The 16835-nt window shown below is 49.7% G+C and overlaps 1 protein-coding gene across 3 annotated transcripts in view; it reads left to right on the forward strand.

Annotated features, from left to right (window-relative positions):
* ISLR2 (immunoglobulin superfamily containing leucine rich repeat 2) overlaps window positions 1-16835 on the forward strand; it is an 80384-nt gene that overhangs the window by 55997 nt on the left and 7552 nt on the right. The gene's annotated exons all lie outside the window — the stretch shown is intronic.

The raw sequence follows: 16835 nt of genomic DNA on the forward strand, positions 1-16835 counted from the left end.
CACCATTGTTCCTGCACCCAGTGCTAACAGCATTTCATGCTCCGGCTTCCCAGTGGCCACTTCCCAGTGTTCTACAGTTTTCCAGCGAACCCCAGCTTCATTTACAGTTTTCCAGCTAACCCCAGCTTCATTTACAGATTTCCAGCGAACCCCAGCTCCATCTACAGTTTCCCTGCGAACCCCAGCTTCATTTATAATTTATCCACGAACTCTAGTATTATTTACAGCTTCTCCTACTTTTCCCAGCATCACATTATTACCTCACGTGGGTCCCCAGGCTTTATACAGAACTCTACTTCACATTCCGGATTACTGGTCCTAACCAGTTGTGCTCCAAATAACCACTTGTGACGTTTGATATTCTTTTGCACCTTATATGACTTTTTATTTAATAAAATCTCTGAAAGATACCTTCAGTTGTCGTGGTAACGCCTTCAGGCATTCATTGCTACTGTCTTAGTACATGTCTTGGAGTCTACTCACACCACCCAAATTCCGGTATCCGTCAGCCCCTACAACTGAGGCTTCCAGATACCCTCACCAGCCCTCAGTTGTGATAGAATGTGCAGAGTCAGAGGCGCAACTAGCGGCATCATATGGGTTAGGGCGAGCTCTGCTTACAAACATGAATAAGGGCCCCTTGTTTCTAAGGTAGTTCAAATAGTGTGTTTGGTGCCAATACTGACTGTATTTATCCAGAGGGGTATATTAGCTTTATCTCTAATCCTGCATGACTGACATTGGGTGACAGACAGTAAGGGTCAGACTGGCCCATAGGGGAAACCCCCGGTGGGTCCGACTGCTTGAAAGCCCACCTCTGCTAGAGAATAGGTTCCAGACTGTGCATTATATTACATAATACATATGGTAAACATTGGGGAGAGAGTAATCTGTGCACAAGCTAAACACCCAAGTAGCTGAGTTGTATGTGATTAGAAAGTGTTATAATATATCCACAATTTCAGTCACATATAGAAAGTCACTGTTATTAGACAGAGGTCTCTCGTGTGGAGGTGTACCCCAGAGAGTAATTGTATATCAAGTAGCAGGGGGAAAACAACACCCATAGAGGTAGAATATAACCTGTGGCGAGCGCAGCAAGCCACCGTGCCTGCAAGGGGTTTACTGATGCTCGCCCGCTGCCGGCATCCTGGTGCCACTGTCAGTATACTGACGGCAGGCATCCTGGCCATCGGTATTACATACTGAATCCGTACTTATCAATGCATGCGTGCCAAAGGTGCATACTGCCTGTATCCACCTCTCAAATTAATGAAACCCCACAAATAGAGTAATTTAGTATTTTTAGCATTAGCGGTAATTTAAAAAGCTAAAAATACATATTGGGTAGTGATTTGCAATGGTTTCTGACTTTCTGAGCAAGTTCATATTTCAGTGATCAATTGTCTATTTATCAAGAACATCAGTACTCTGCACAGTGTGGTGCAATCATCCATACAATCCTTCCACCTCCCATCTATGGATAATGGGTATAACAGCTATGCTTAACTGCCAGGAAGCCATCTATTCCAGAAGCCATCTATTCCTGTTATCAGCGGCGCCCGGCTCTCCCTGCACAGTGGAAGCCCGGCGGCAGGAGCTCAGTACTTCCTGCTCCCGGCTCTAGTGTACGCTATGAGAGAGACGTCATAACGTCTCTCTCATAGTGCAGGGAGCCAGACACCGGGAGGATCACAGCAGTCGGACGCCGGAGCGGGGCTTGGTAAGTATGGTGCTTTTTGGGGGGTTTTAAGGCACGTCTGCTGGGGGCAAGCTACAGGGGGCAAACGACAAGGGGTAAACTACTGGGGGCAAACTACAGGGGTGCATTACTACTGGGGCATTACTACTTGGGGCACACTACTGGGGGCATAACTACAGGGGCTAAACTACTGGGGGCATTACTATTTGGGGACAAAACTACAGGGGGGCATTACTACAGGGGGGCTAAACTACAAGGGGCATTACTACAGGGGGGCTAAACTACAAGGGGGCAAACTACAGAGAGCATTACTGCTGGGGGCATTACTACTTGGGGCACGCGACATGGGGCTAACTACAGGGGTGCATTACTACTGGGGGCATAACTACAGGGGCATTACTACTAGGGGCAAACTACAGGGGCATTACTACAGCGGGGCTAAACTACAAGGGGTCATTACTACTTGGGGTAAGCTACAGGGCGCTAACTACTGGAGACAAGCTACATGGGGCTAACTACTGGGGGCAAACTACAGGGGCGCATTACTACTGGGGCTATAACTACAGGGGCACATTACTACTGGGGGCATAGCTACAGGGGGGCTAAACTACAAGGGGGCAAACTACAGGGGGGCATAACTACAGGGGCTAAACTACTGGGAGCATTCCTACTTGGGGCAAACTACATGGGGCTAAACTACTGGGGGCATTACTACTGGGGGGCTAAACTACAGGGGGTATAACTACAGGGGTTAAACTACTGGGGGCTTTCCTACTTGGGGCAAACTACATGGGGCTAAATTACTGGGGGCATTACTACTGGGGGGCTAAACTACTGGGAGCATAACTGCAGGGGCTAAACTACAGGGGGCATTACCACTGGGAGGCTAAACTAAAGTGGGGGTAAACTACTGGGGTCATAACTGCAGGGGCATTACTACTGGGGGCTAAACTACTGGGGGCATAACTACTGGGGCTAAACTACAGGTGGCTAAACGACTGGGGACATTACTACAGGCAACATTACTACTGGGGGCAATACTACACAGGGCCATTACCATTACCGGCATCACTAATGGGGGCACTACTAATGAGGGGATTGTAAAGGGGGCACTTCATAAGGGGCATCACTACTGGGGACATAAGGGGCACAACTACTGGGAGCATTGCATAAAGGGCACCACTACTATGGGCTCTATATAAGGGTGGTCATTCCGAGTTGTTTGCTCGCTAGCAGTTTTTAGCAGCCGTGCAAACGCTATGCCGCCTCCCACTGGGAGTGTATTTTAGCTTAGCAGAAGTGCGAACGAAAGGATCGCAGAGCGGCGGAAACATTTTTTTGTGCAGTTTTAGAGTAGCTCAATACCTACTCAGCGCTTGCGATCACTTCAGACTGTTCAATTCCTGTTTTGACGTCATGAACACGCCCTGCGTTCGCCCAGCCACGCCTGCGTTTTTCCTGGCACGCCTGCATTTTTCTGAACACTCCCCGAAAACGGTCAGTTGACACCCAGAAACGCCCACTTCCTGTCAATCACTCTGCGGCTGCCTGTGCGACTGAAAAGCTTCGCTAGACCTTGTGTAAAACTACATCGTTCGTTGCAATAGTACGATATTGCGCCGCATACGCATGTGCTGAAGTGTCATTTTTTTGCCTCATCGCTGCAGATCGAACGAAAGCAGCTAGCGATCAACTCGGATTGACCCCCCAGGGGCACTACCAGTACAGTGGACATTGCATAAGGAGCACTACTACTGTGGTCATTGTAAAAGGGGCGCTACTGCTGTGGGCATTGTATTTTACGGGGTGCAGGCCCGGCGCTACCTGCTCAGCAAAGTCCTGCAAAGCAGGGAGGCGCTGACATGGAGAGGCGCTCTCCCTGCTCTGCCACTCTGCTCTGCTGCGGTACGTGACTGCTGTCGCCGGCTGCCGCTGCGTCTGTGATACTGTATTAGAGGCAGTGGCGCCAGCAGCATAAATAAAACGCAGTTCTTCCTCGGCATTGACTAGGGAGGCGGGAGGGCCGCCCACTGATGTTTCCAGCCAACATCAGCAGGGGGCAGCGGCTCTCGAACCATTTACACTGTGCAGTTTGAGCAGACCCTACAGAGGGGACACACTGCCCAGACGCCGCTCTCACAGAGACCCCGGTCCGTGCCGCAGCTGTGGCTTTCAGGCTGTGCTCAGTCAGTGTCCCGATGTCAGTCAGTCACACTGTCTTTTTTACCGAGGCCACGCCCCTTCTCCTGTGAGACTCTGCCCCTTCCCCCACGAGGCTCCACCCCTTCCCTCCATTAACCTATCGCAAGCCTCCTCTCCTGGAGGCTCAACTCCCTCCCTTCTATTCCATGTCACTATCACTGATCCCTCTCCTCCCCAAGTCCCTTCCTCCTCCTCTCCTCCACCCATGGGCTGCTTCCAAGTTCCATCCTTCTGAGTGTGCAGACTCAGAAACCAAAGAGCCTTCTTCTTCCAGCTGAGTAAGTATATGGTGTGTGTGTGTGTGTGTGTGTGTGTGTGTGTGTGTGTGTGTGTGTGTGTGTGTGTGTGTGTGTGTGTGTGTGTGTGTGTGTGATGGGGGGGTGTTTGTCTATTAATACAACTAGTAGTTGGATATGTTATTTTACTATTATCATTGATGTGTACATTACATTTTAGGTTTTTAGGTTTTAGGGTGTAGTTGGAGCCAACACTACCCACTCAGCAGAGTATACAAAGCGAGGAGGCGCTGGGCTGGATATGCGCTCTACCCACTCTGCTACTCTGCTGTTGCTTCCGGCTGGCGCTGCACATGTCAAACTGTATGATTGCAGTGGCGCCGGCAGTGTGAAGCAGCTCTTCTAACGTCAGCTCCCTCCTCTCTCCTCCCCCTCCTTCCCTCTACCTGCACCTGTATAATGGCAGCCACGCCGACAACATGTAGCGTCAGCTATTCCCTCCCTTCTCTCTCCTCCCCCTCCTTACCGCTGCCTGAACCTGTATGATGGCAGCTGCACCGGAAGCGTGTAGCGTCAGCTCCCTTCCTCCCTCCTCTCTTCTCCTACTCCTCCTCACTCCTGCACCTGTATGATGGCAGCCGCGCCAGCAGCGTGAAGCGTCAGCTACCTCCCTCCCTCCCTCCTCTCTCTTCCCACTCTTTCCCGCTGCCGCACCTGTATGATGGCAGCCGCGCCAGCAGTGTGTAGCGTCAGCTCCCTCCTCTCTCCTCCCCCTCCTTACCACTGCCTGCACCTGTATGATAGCAGCCGCGCCAGCAGCGTGAAGCGTCAGGCTACCTCCCTCCCTCCTCTCTCCTCCCCCTCCTCCCCGCTACATGCACCTGTATGGTGGCAGCCGCACCGGAAGCATGTAGCGTCAGCTCCCTTCCTCCCTCCTCTCTCTTCCCCCTCCTCACCGCTGCCTGCACCTGTATGATGGCAGCCGCGCCAGCAGCGTGAAGCGTCAGCTACATCCCTTCCTCCTCACTCTTCCCCCTCCTCACCGCTGCCTGCACCTGTATGATGGCAGCCGCGCCAGCAGCGTGAAGCGTCAGCTACCTCCCTTCCTCCTCCCCACTGCCTGCATCTGTATGATGGCAGCCGCATTGGCAGCGTGAAGCAGCTCTTCAGTCACCAGACTACCAGACACTGCTCTCCCGTGTAATGCTTGGGCATACATGCTACAATTATTAGATAATTGCAACCAAAAATATTGATCGGTCAAGCATGCTGGATCATCCTGCATGTCCCTCTGATGCAATATTTTCTAAGTGTCTGGTTGGCCGAATTGGCAGTGTATGCCCTACTGTGGCCGAACGATGGACATTTCCCCTGTTCCACTTCCTTCACATGGGAAGGTTCTGGAAATGTATCCTCCCTGGGGGATAGAGCACAGATATCACATGACATCCACTGTGAGAGATCTCACAGTGTATGTGCCGGATATCAGCAGGGTCAGATAAAATGCCTGACAATCATTTTATTGCCTGTGTATGCCCAGCACTAGGACCACACTCGCCCCTCTCTCTCCTCCCCTCCCCTACTGTGGACATATATGTAAGGACCACTACTGCTGTGGACATTATGTGTGGCAATACTACTGTGGGCATTTTGTGTAAGGGGCACTACTGTGTTGCGTGACATGTACAAGGGGTACTGCTGTGCAGCATAACGTGACTAAAGGACATTACTGTGACATAACGTGAATACGGGGCACTACTGTGCGTCGTAACATGAATAAGGGACATTACTATAAGGTGTATTATGGATCAGGAGCACTATGTGCGGTGTAATGTGAATAAGATTGTGTTACTGTGTGGCGTAAATTGGAGTTGGGGGTTCTGTTGTGTGGCCACGTCTCCCTTCTGTCACAACTGAGGGCCTGAGCTGACGGGAGGCAGCCTCAGTTGTAGGGGCTGAGATGTACCGGAACCTGGGAGGTTGTATCAGACCCCTGGACATGTAAGTAACATGAATAATAACTGCCCGAAGGCGTGACCACGACAACTTGGATAAAAGTCAATGATGTTTATTATGACAACTCCGCAACACAGCAGCAGTAAAAGAAAACGTAAAAGTCAGCAAAGAATAAATACAGTTCCTGGGTACTACAGGATGGCAGGAGCCACAGGGCACTGGTAGTGTGAGATAGTTCTTATGATCTTCTAGATGGAAAGTCCTTACCAGGCCCGACTGTAGCAATGGAGATAACCCAGGATTGTGCCAGCTGGTGTTCCAGGAAAAGCTGGGTTGCTGAAGATAAAACAGCTGCTGTGGATACTGGCTGGAACCAGACTGTTGTTAGCACGGAGTGGATACTGGCTGGAACCAGTTAAATAATAAATGAACTTGGGAGCGATGAAATATGAACTGAAATGTAGAACTTGAGAGCGGAGAAATAATAATACCGGTGGAGAGTGGTAAAGTGTAGAAAGGACACCGGCCCTTTAAGGGAAGCTGTACTCTGCTGGAAGCTGAGCTGGAAGCAGGTAATGTTGTAGCTGGAAACAGATGAATCCACAATGGATTGGAGAGTCAGGCTACACCGCAGGTGGAATGCTGGTGCGGGTCTCTATGGTGGAAGTCTTGAGACAGGAGCTGGAACCTGGAAGACAATCACAGGAGAGAGACAAACAGGAACTAAGTTTGACAACCAAAGCACTGACGCCTTCCTTGCTCAGGCACAGTGTATTTATACCTGCAGCAAGGAAGGGATTGGCTAGGCAATTATGCAGATTAACAATACTGACAACAGATTGGAGGAAATGATCAGCTGACAGAATCCAAGATGGCTGCGCCCATGCAGACACTTGGAGGGAAGTTTGGTTTGTAATCCATATGGTAATGAAAACAGTAATGGCGGCGCCGGCCACTGGAGACAGGAGACGCCAGGCTGACAAGTGCACATCCAACCACGCGGACACAGCGGAGGCCGCGGCTGACGTAATCGCCACTCTGACACTCTGCATGCAGAAGCTCAGGGACGGCGGCGGAGGCCGCGGGAGACGCCATGCCAGATGTAATAAGGCGTTACTGTGACAGCGTCTCAGAGAGACAGGAGAGGATGCAGGAATGTGAACATTAGGATAACAGATGGGATCCGGTCCTGGAGCGCTGAGCCAGCCTTAGGAGGCATCTGATGGGTAAGAAATGGCGTCCAGATACCCGGATCGTGACAGCACCCCCCCCTTTAGGAGTGGCCCCAGGACACTTCTTTGGCTTTTGAGGAAACTTGGAATGGAATCTCCGGACCAAGGCAGGAGCATGGACATCAGAAGCATTGGTCCATGAACGTTCCTCAGGGCCGTAACCCTTCCAGTCAATAAGATACTGTAGTTGACCGTAACGGTGACGTGAGTCCAGGATCTTGGCCACTTCATACTCAACGCCTCGTTGAGTTTGGACTTTCGGAGTTGGAGGAAGTGAGGAATGAAACCGATTCAAGATCAGCGGTTTCAACAGGGAAACATGGAATGTCCTGGGTATTTTTAAGAAGGGAGGCAACTGAAGTCTGTAAGCAACAGGATTGATGACTTGTTCAATCTTGAAAGGACCGATATAGCGAGGTGCAAACTTCATACTGGGAACTCTTAACCTCAAATTCTTCGTGGATAACCATACCCGATCACCCACCTTGAGAGCAGGAACTGCTCGACGCTTCTTATCCGCAAACTTCTTGTACCTGAACGATGCCTTGAGCAGAGCTGATCGTACGCTCTTCCAGATATTGGCAAACTGATGCAAGGTGATATCCACTGCGGGAACAGAAGTTGCTGGAAGCGGTTGGAACTCAGGGACTTTAGGGTGGAATCCAAAGTTAGTGAAGAATGGTGTTGAAGCAGATGAAGAATGATACTGGTTGTTATGACAGAACTCGGCCCAGGGAAGTAATTGAACCCAGTCATCTTGAGAGGAGGACACATAGATGCGGAGGAAGGCCTCCAAGTCCTGATTCACCCTCTCGGTTTGACCATTGGTCTGAGGATGGTAAGCCGTGGAAAACTTTAGCTTGACTTGGAGGACTTGACATAAACTTCGCCAGAATTTGGCTGTGAATTGAACTCCTCGATCTGAGATAATTTCTTCAGGAAGACCGTGGAGTCGGAAGATCTCTTGTATGAATACTTGAGCCAACTTGGAAGCTGACGGAAGACCGGTGAGAGGAATGAAGTGTGCCATCTTGGTGAACCGGTCAACTACCACCCAGATGGTATTGAACTTGTTGCACATGGGTAAGTCTGTAATGAAATCCATCGACAAGTGGGTCCATGGTCGACGGGGAACGGATAGTGGAACCAGTTGCCCCGCAGGCGACTGGCGGGATACTTTATGTTGGGCACACTTTGGGCAAGATGCAATAAACTCCAAGACGTCCTTTTTCAGAGTTGGCCACCAATAGGACCTAGAGATAAACTCCAGGGTTTTTTGGATACCTGTATGTCCGGCAAAACGGGAAGCATGGGCCCAATGCATGAGCTTCTTCCTTAGCATCGGCTTCACAAAACTTTTCCCTGATGGGGGCGTAGAGTCCATCCCTACCGTGGAGAATGCCAACGGATTGATAATAGGATGCTTGTCTGAAGACTCTGACTCATTTTCTTGCTCCCATGAGCGGGAAAGGGCATCGGCCTTGCGATTCTGAGAGCCCGGACAGAACTGGAGTTTAAAGTCGAACCTGGAAAAGAAAAGTGCCCATCTGGCCTGACGAGGGTTGAGACATTGTGCGCCCTTCAGGTATAAAAGGTTCTTGTGGTCTGTAAGTATGGTGATTGAATGAGAAGCTCCCTCCAACAGATACCTCCACTCTTCTAGAGCGAGCTTGATGGCTAGCAACTCCTGGTCGCCAATGGCATAGTTGCGCTCAGCTGGGGAGAACTTCCGGGAGAAGAAACTGCAAGGGTGTAAATGACCATCTTTAGCCCTCTGAGATAACACCGCTCCTACTCCAACGGAGGAGGCATCCACCTCTAAGATGAAAGGAGAGTCGATGTCAGGCTGTTTCAGAACAGGCGCAGAGATGAACCTTTGTTTTAAAAGATGAAATGCTTGCATGGCTTCTTCAGACCACTTGGACGGGTTAGCACCCTTCTTAGTGAAAGCAGTAATAGGCGCCACAATGGTGGAAAAGTCTCGTATAAACTTTCGGTAATAGTTGGCGAACCCTAAGAACCTCTGGACCCCTTTGAGGGTTAAGGGTACCGGCCAATTTTGGATTGCTTGTAGTTTCTCAGGATCCATCTCTAGTCCGGAACCGGACACAATGTACCCTAGAAACGGAATGGACTTGACTTCAAAGACGCATTTTTCTAATTTGCAATAGAGATGATTGACACGGAGACGGGACAGAACCTCTTTAACCCAAAAACGATGTTTCTCTAAATCGTTGGCAAAAATGAGGATATCGTCTAGATAGACCACGACATGACGGTATAGAATGTCTCTGAAGATCTCATTGACAAAATGCTGGAAGACAGCTGGAGCATTGCTCAATCCGAAGGGCATGACGAGGTACTCATAATGTCCGTCACGGGTGTTAAAGGCGGTCTTCCACTCGTCACCCACACGGATCCGGATGAGATTGTATGCACCTCGCAAGTCCAGCTTTGTAAAGATGGTAGCTCCGCTAACTCTGTCAAAGAGCTCAGTAATCAGGGGTAAAGGATAACGGTTCTTGATGGTAATGTCGTTCAAACCTCTGTAGTCGATGCACGGCCGCAGACCACCATCTTTCTTTTTTACAAAAAAGAAGCCTGCGCCGGCTGGAGAAGAAGAAGGTCGAATGAACCCCTTTGCTAGGTTCTCTTTAATATATTCCTCCATAGAATGCGTCTCAGGCAGAGACAACGGATAAGTTCGGCCTCGAGGTGGAACCTTCCCTGGAACGAGATCAATCGGACAGTCCCATTCTCTATGAGGAGGAAGGATATCAGCAGAAGCTTTACTGAACACATCCGTGAAATCTTGATATGGAGGAGGTGGAACATCAGACGACCTGGGGGAGGAAGAACAGACAGGCAATACTTTAAACAAACATGTCTCAGCACAGGAGGAACCCCATGCCAGGATTTGCGTAGTCGTCCAATCAATTGTAGGATTGTGAAGACGGAGCCATGGAAGGCCCAGGACCACAGGATGTGTGGCTCTTGGAATCACTAAAAAAGAAATAAGTTCGGAATGAAGAACTCCCACTCTCAGACGAACTGGTAGAGTCCTTAAAGAAATAACTGCATCAAAAATTTTGCTGCCATCCACGGCAGTTAAAGAAATGGACGAAGGAAGTCTCTCGGTGGGTAGGGACCACCGTTTAACATAGGCTTCGGTAATAAAGTTCCCAGCTGCTCCGGAATCAAGGAGGGCAATGACGTTCCGATAACGTTGAGCAACTTGAAGCGAGACTGGGAGATTACAATCTTGAGGAGATGGAGAGGAGATCATTACTCCTAGCCGGCCCTCTCCTTGGCGAGCTAGGATTTGGAGTTTCCCGGACGTTTGGGACAGGCATTAATGGTGTGAGACGGAGCTGCACAATAGAGACAGAGAAACTCGGAGAGACGTCTTCGGCGCTCAGCAGGAGTTAAACGGGAACGGCCAAGTTGCATGGGCTCATCTTTAGATGGTGACAGTTGACGAGGAGGAGGAGCAGAAGATTTTGGAGCAGATGATCTTCCACGCTCAGTTGCTCTCTCTCTGAAACGTAAATCAACTTTCGTGCAGAGTGAGATTAGCTCATCTAACTTAGAAGGTAAGTCTCTGGTAGCTAACTCATCTTTAATACGCTCAGATAAGCCATGCCAGAATGCAGCATACAGGGCCTCGTCGTTCCATGCCAGTTCGGATGCCAGGATCTGGAACTGTATCAGATATTGTCCTACAGTACGTGACCCCTGGCGTAAACAGAGAATCTCGGATGAAGCTGAGGTTACCCGGCCTGGCTCGTCGAAGATGCGCCTGAATGTTGACACGAAGGCAGTGTAGGAAGATAGCAGGGAGTCGGACCTCTCCCATAACGGTGATGCCCAATCAAGGGCTGAGCCACTGAGAAGAGAAATAATGTAGGCAATTTTTGTACGGTCACTGGGAAAATTGCCAGGTTGTAGCTCAAACTGAATCTCACACTGGTTGAGAAATCCCCTGCAGAATCTTGGAGATCCGTCAAATTTTGCTGGCGTTGGAAGATGAAGACGTGGAGCAGAAATGGGTAAGGTGGGTGGGGTTATAGCTGGAGTCACTGTGGGTGACGCACCAGACGCGCCTGATCCACGGAGAGTTGTCTGAATCCCATCCAGCCGAGTAGAGAGATCCTGGAGACAGCGGATGATGTGGCCCTGTGCAGCCTCCTGATGTTCTAGTCGGGCTGCCAGTTCTTGCATCGGCCTGGCCGCTTGATCCTGGTCTCCGGCTGGATTCATTAGGTCAGTGCTTACTGTCACAACTGAGGGCCTGAGCTGACGGGAGGCAGCCTCAGTTGTAGGGGCTGAGATGTACCGGAACCTGGGAGGTTGTATCAGACCCCTGGACATGTAAGTAACATGAATAATAACTGCCCGAAGGCGTGACCACGACAACTTGGATAAAAGTCAATGATGTTTATTATGACAACTCCGCAACACAGCAGCAGTAAAAGAAAACGTAAAAGTCAGCAAAGAATAAATACAGTTCCTGGGTACTACAGGATGGCAGGAGCCACAGGGCACTGGTAGTGTGAGATAGTTCTTATGATCTTCTAGATGGAAAGTCCTTACCAGGCCCGACTGTAGCAATGGAGATAACCCAGGATTGTGCCAGCTGGTGTTCCAGGAAAAGCTGGGTTGCTGAAGATAAAACAGCTGCTGTGGATACTGGCTGGAACCAGACTGTTGTTAGCACGGAGTGGATACTGGCTGGAACCAGTTAAATAATAAATGAACTTGGGAGCGATGAAATATGAACTGAAATGTAGAACTTGAGAGCGGAGAAATAATAATACCGGTGGAGAGTGGTAAAGTGTAGAAAGGACACCGGCCCTTTAAGGGAAGCTGTACTCTGCTGGAAGCTGAGCTGGAAGCAGGTAATGTTGTAGCTGGAAACAGATGAATCCACAATGGATTGGAGAGTCAGGCTACACCGCAGGTGGAATGCTGGTGCGGGTCTCTATGGTGGAAGTCTTGAGACAGGAGCTGGAACCTGGAAGACAATCACAGGAGAGAGACAAACAGGAACTAGGTTTGACAACCAAAGCACTGACGCCTTCCTTGCTCAGGCACAGTGTATTTATACCTGCAGCAAGGAAGGGATTGGCTAGGCAATTATGCAGATTAACAATACTGACAACAGATTGGAGGAAATGATCAGCTGACAGAATCCAAGATGGCTGCGCCCATGCAGACACTTGGAGGGAAGTTTGGTTTGTAATCCATGTGGTAATGAAAACAGTAATGGCGGCGCCGGCCACTGGAGACAGGAGACGCCAGGCTGACAAGTGCACATCCAACCACGCGGACACAGCGGAGGCCGCGGCTGACGTAATCGCCACTCTGACACTCTGCATGCAGAAGCTCAGGGACGGCGGCGGAGGCCGCGGGAGACGCCATGCCAGATGTAATAAGGCGTTACTGTGACAGCGTCTCAGAGAGACAGGAGAGGATGCAGGAATGTGAACATTAGGATAACAGATGGGATCCGGTCCTGGAGCACTGAGCCAGCCTTAGGAGGCATCTGATGGGTAAGAAATGGCGTCCAGATACCCAGATCGTGACACCTTCCTTGTGAGTTCACACTCCTTTTCTACGGCACGAGCCTTTGGCGTGCACGGTCCCTTTATTATGTATGGGTGGGAGGGCGCAAATTTATTGCTTGAAGTGGGGCGTCTAATACCCTTACACTGGCCCTGACGGGGTACTACTACTGTGGGCATTATGTGTATTAGGGGTGCTACTACTGTGGGCATTATTACTATTGTGTGGCCACGCCCCTTTCGGTTTGAGACCACGGCCCTTTTTTGGGGCAATACTTTTATTGCATGGGCACCGGTGGGAGGGGGGGGGTGAATATATATATATTCCATGCAAATATTTATGGATAAAATATACATTAATTTTAATAGTGCCATAAGTAAACACCAGCCTTCGTTCCCTATCTCAATTATTTCCTATACAAATGTTTGGGGGGGGGGGTGTTTAAGGAGGGGAGGGGGGGGGGGGGTTGTAGCAGTTTTCAAGATGCAAGTAAAGGTGAATGATTTCTTGGAACTGTGAAGTGACTGATAGCGGGGTGGGGACTGGAGGTGGCATAAACAGTGTTACTATAAGTGCAATGGCGGAACTAGCGAGCGGTGGGCCCAGGTGCGACAAAATGTTTTGCCCCCCCTCATCCCATCCAAGTCCACCCCCTCACCCCTGGGGAGGATCTGGTGAGGGGGACCTGCTCAGGGCCAGAGAAATGGATACCTAGCAACAGTGCCGTAACTAGACATTTTAGCACTGTGTGTAAGAAACCGCATCGAAGCCCCACCCCTGCATGCAAAACAGGGGCAGTGCGCGCCATAGGCGCGCGCAAAAATACACAGGGGTATGGCTTCGTGGGGAAGGGGTGTGGCCACAAAATAATATTAATTCATAAAACGGTGCACAGCAGTCTCCATTATTCAAATTACGCCGCACAGTAGTACCACTACACCAGGTAGAGACCCTTTTACAACTTACGGCGGACAGATTCCCCTTTTTACACATTACGGCAGACAGCGTCCCCTTTTTACACATTACGGCAGACAGCGTCCCCTTTTTACACATTAAGGCAGACAGCGTCCCCCTTTTTACACATAACGGCAGACAGCGTCCCCCTTTTTACACATAACGACAGATAGTGTGCCCTTTTTACACATTACGGCAGACAGTGTGCCCTTTTTACACATTACGGCAGACAGCGTGTCCTTGTTACACATTACGGCAGGCAGATTCCCCCTTTTTACACATTACGGCAGACAGTCCCCCTTTTTGCACAGAAAGAAAGAAAGAAAGAAAGAAAGAAAGAAAGAAAGAAAGAAAGAAAGAAAGAAAGAAAGAAAGAAAGAAAGAAAGAAAGAAAGAAAGAAAGAAAGAAAGAATTATACTTACTGTCTCCGCTGGCTCAGGCTCCTCAGTGCAGCTTCTAGCAGAGATCACGATTCCCGGGCAGGAGAGAAGGAGGAGGAGGGAGGTGGAGGAGGGAGCCGCAGCAGCGCTGTGTTATTGGTGGAGGCGCTGCTGCTGCTGTCCCAGTCCTTCACCATAGGCTGTTCTCCGCCGCTGTGAATGCTGGGATGCGCTTCACAGCGGTGGAAGACAGCCTATAGTGAAGCAGAGGGACAGCAGCAGCAGCGCCTCAACCAATAAAACAGCGCTGCTTTGGCTCCCTCCTCCACCTCCCTCCTCCTCCTTCTCCCCTGTGGCCGCTGCAGTGCGCTCCTCTCCTCTCCGGGCGGCTGTGTGCTGCGGGAAGCGGTTGCCCGCAGCACACAGTTGCATGTAATGAGTCAGTTTGACTCATTACATGCTTTGGGCCCCTGGACAGTGGCGGGCCCCAGTGCAATGCACTGGTTGCACTGGCGGTAGTTCCGCCTCTGTATAAATGAGCCATTTGTTTTTATTGTTATTTTACGCTACATCCAGACAGTTCAGAAATGATCCTGCTTCTGTATGTACTTTGTATATAGTATACTGTTTATTAACAGATATCAAATTTATGGCTTATGCAAATATGTATACTCACTAACTAAGGACACCCTATATCCTATTAATGCATACACATAAACAGTTTTTATCTCAGTTTCTCATTAGGAATTATGCTGCACTTAGTGTGTAGTATTCTGCACAATGTGGGTTTTTTTACTCTTAAATCCATACTACAGAATGTACAACAGCCCCAAATATGGTATTTCCCTTGTTGGTTTCATGTGTAGATTGCAATGATTGTTTTATAATACGCCCTTTATTCTTTAGCCAGCACAGGAGATTATTGTAGTTATTGGTTTGGTAATACTTGAAGTCAGATGGGCTCTCCTAAACTGATCTTCATGAAAACACAAACCTTGCACCGGCCCTGCCTTGACCTCACTGACAAACCACAAAACAGCCTTTGTTGGTACTAGTAGTGTACAGTATGTCCAATGTGTGCAAGTGCTGCTAGATTGTTCTCGAAGCGTGTAGGTATGTGAAGCAAGATGGTAGCATTTGTGGGTCAGCAGAAGTTTCATGGGCTGATGGGAGGATAGGTGTTCCGTGCTTAGGGCCTGATTCAGAGATGTACCCAAATGCCGTTGTAGCTGCACGTTTTTTTGCAGCAGCTGTGCCAAAATATGCAAGTATCACATACACTGGGATTTGTATTGGCCACAGGAAGTGTCTCTGTGAACCACCACTTGCATACACTATCGGATGCACGTCGATCACACATCAACTGACCCTATGGTCATGCAGCATGGCCGTGGGGTTTCTGTCTCCGGCTTCTTACTTGTGATGGGATGTTTTTGGGATCCTGGCACTCAGTGCCGACAGCGGCATCCCGACTCTTAGGATCCCAACACATAAAAGGTAACTACAGTATGCTACCACTAATCCCTAGCCTCCCTAACCCTCCCTCCCAGCAGCCTGACCCTAAGCCTCCCCTTCCCCCGCAGCCTAACCCTAACCCTCTCCAGTGGTGCCTAACCCTAACCCTCCCTCCCTGCAGCCTAACCCTAACAGTCCCTCCCCTGCAGCCTATCCCTAACCCTCCCTCCCTGCAGCCTAACCCTAACACTCCCTTCCCCGCAGCCTATCTCTAACCATTCCCAGTGGTGCCTAACCCTCATCCTCCCTCCTTGCAGCTTAACTGCCTAACCTAATCCTCCCCCCGCAGCCTAAACCTACCTCTCCCCCCCACACACACACACCATGCGCTGCTTACCTCACTGCAGTGCTGGCAGTCCTTCATTCGGGATCCTGGCATTTGAGATTCCGGCACCAGCATTGGGATCCATGTCAGGATCCCATCATCGGTATTCCGAGCAGTGTCAGGATTTTGGCATCGGTATTCCGACTGCCGGGATTCCAAGTGCCAGGATCCTGACTGGATCCCGCTGTGACATGCTCCAGAAATGGTTGTGTCATGTCTGCATTTGAGTGGCCACTCCCCCATGACCTCTCACAAATGGTCCCTTACTATCAATTACTGTGCAAGTTAGTCCTCTCTGCAACCATTGTCAAAAAACCATCAGGGCACATGTGCAGTGCAACATATATTCATGTACAGTGGCAAGAAATCGCTCCACTGCCTACAACAGCGATATTGCGTACATCTCTGAATCAGTCCCTTAGTGCGGAGAAGATGCACTGGTGTGTCTAGTTCTGGGCGATCAGTGCAAAAACATTAAACATAGCCAGATTATTGGTGTGAAATATGGAAAAGATGTAGCGGAGGCACCCAGGGTCCTTTCCACTCCACAAAAGGACTAACATACTGCACCATCTTAGAGCTTGGGGGCGATCAGGTCTGTCGTACACTTTTAATGGGACAATTGGGGATCTTCCAGTTTTACTTTGAGACGCACACTTCTACTGGCATTTAGCTCAATATAATAAAAATATTTTTAAATGCTAGTTATCGCTGTAATAACCGCAATGCCACTGCAATGATCACATTAAATCAGAAATTATGCTAAA

Source organism: Pseudophryne corroboree, chromosome 6 (assembly GCF_028390025.1).
Source record: "Pseudophryne corroboree isolate aPseCor3 chromosome 6, aPseCor3.hap2, whole genome shotgun sequence".
In the NCBI taxonomy this organism is placed as follows: Eukaryota; Metazoa; Chordata; class Amphibia; order Anura; family Myobatrachidae; genus Pseudophryne; species Pseudophryne corroboree.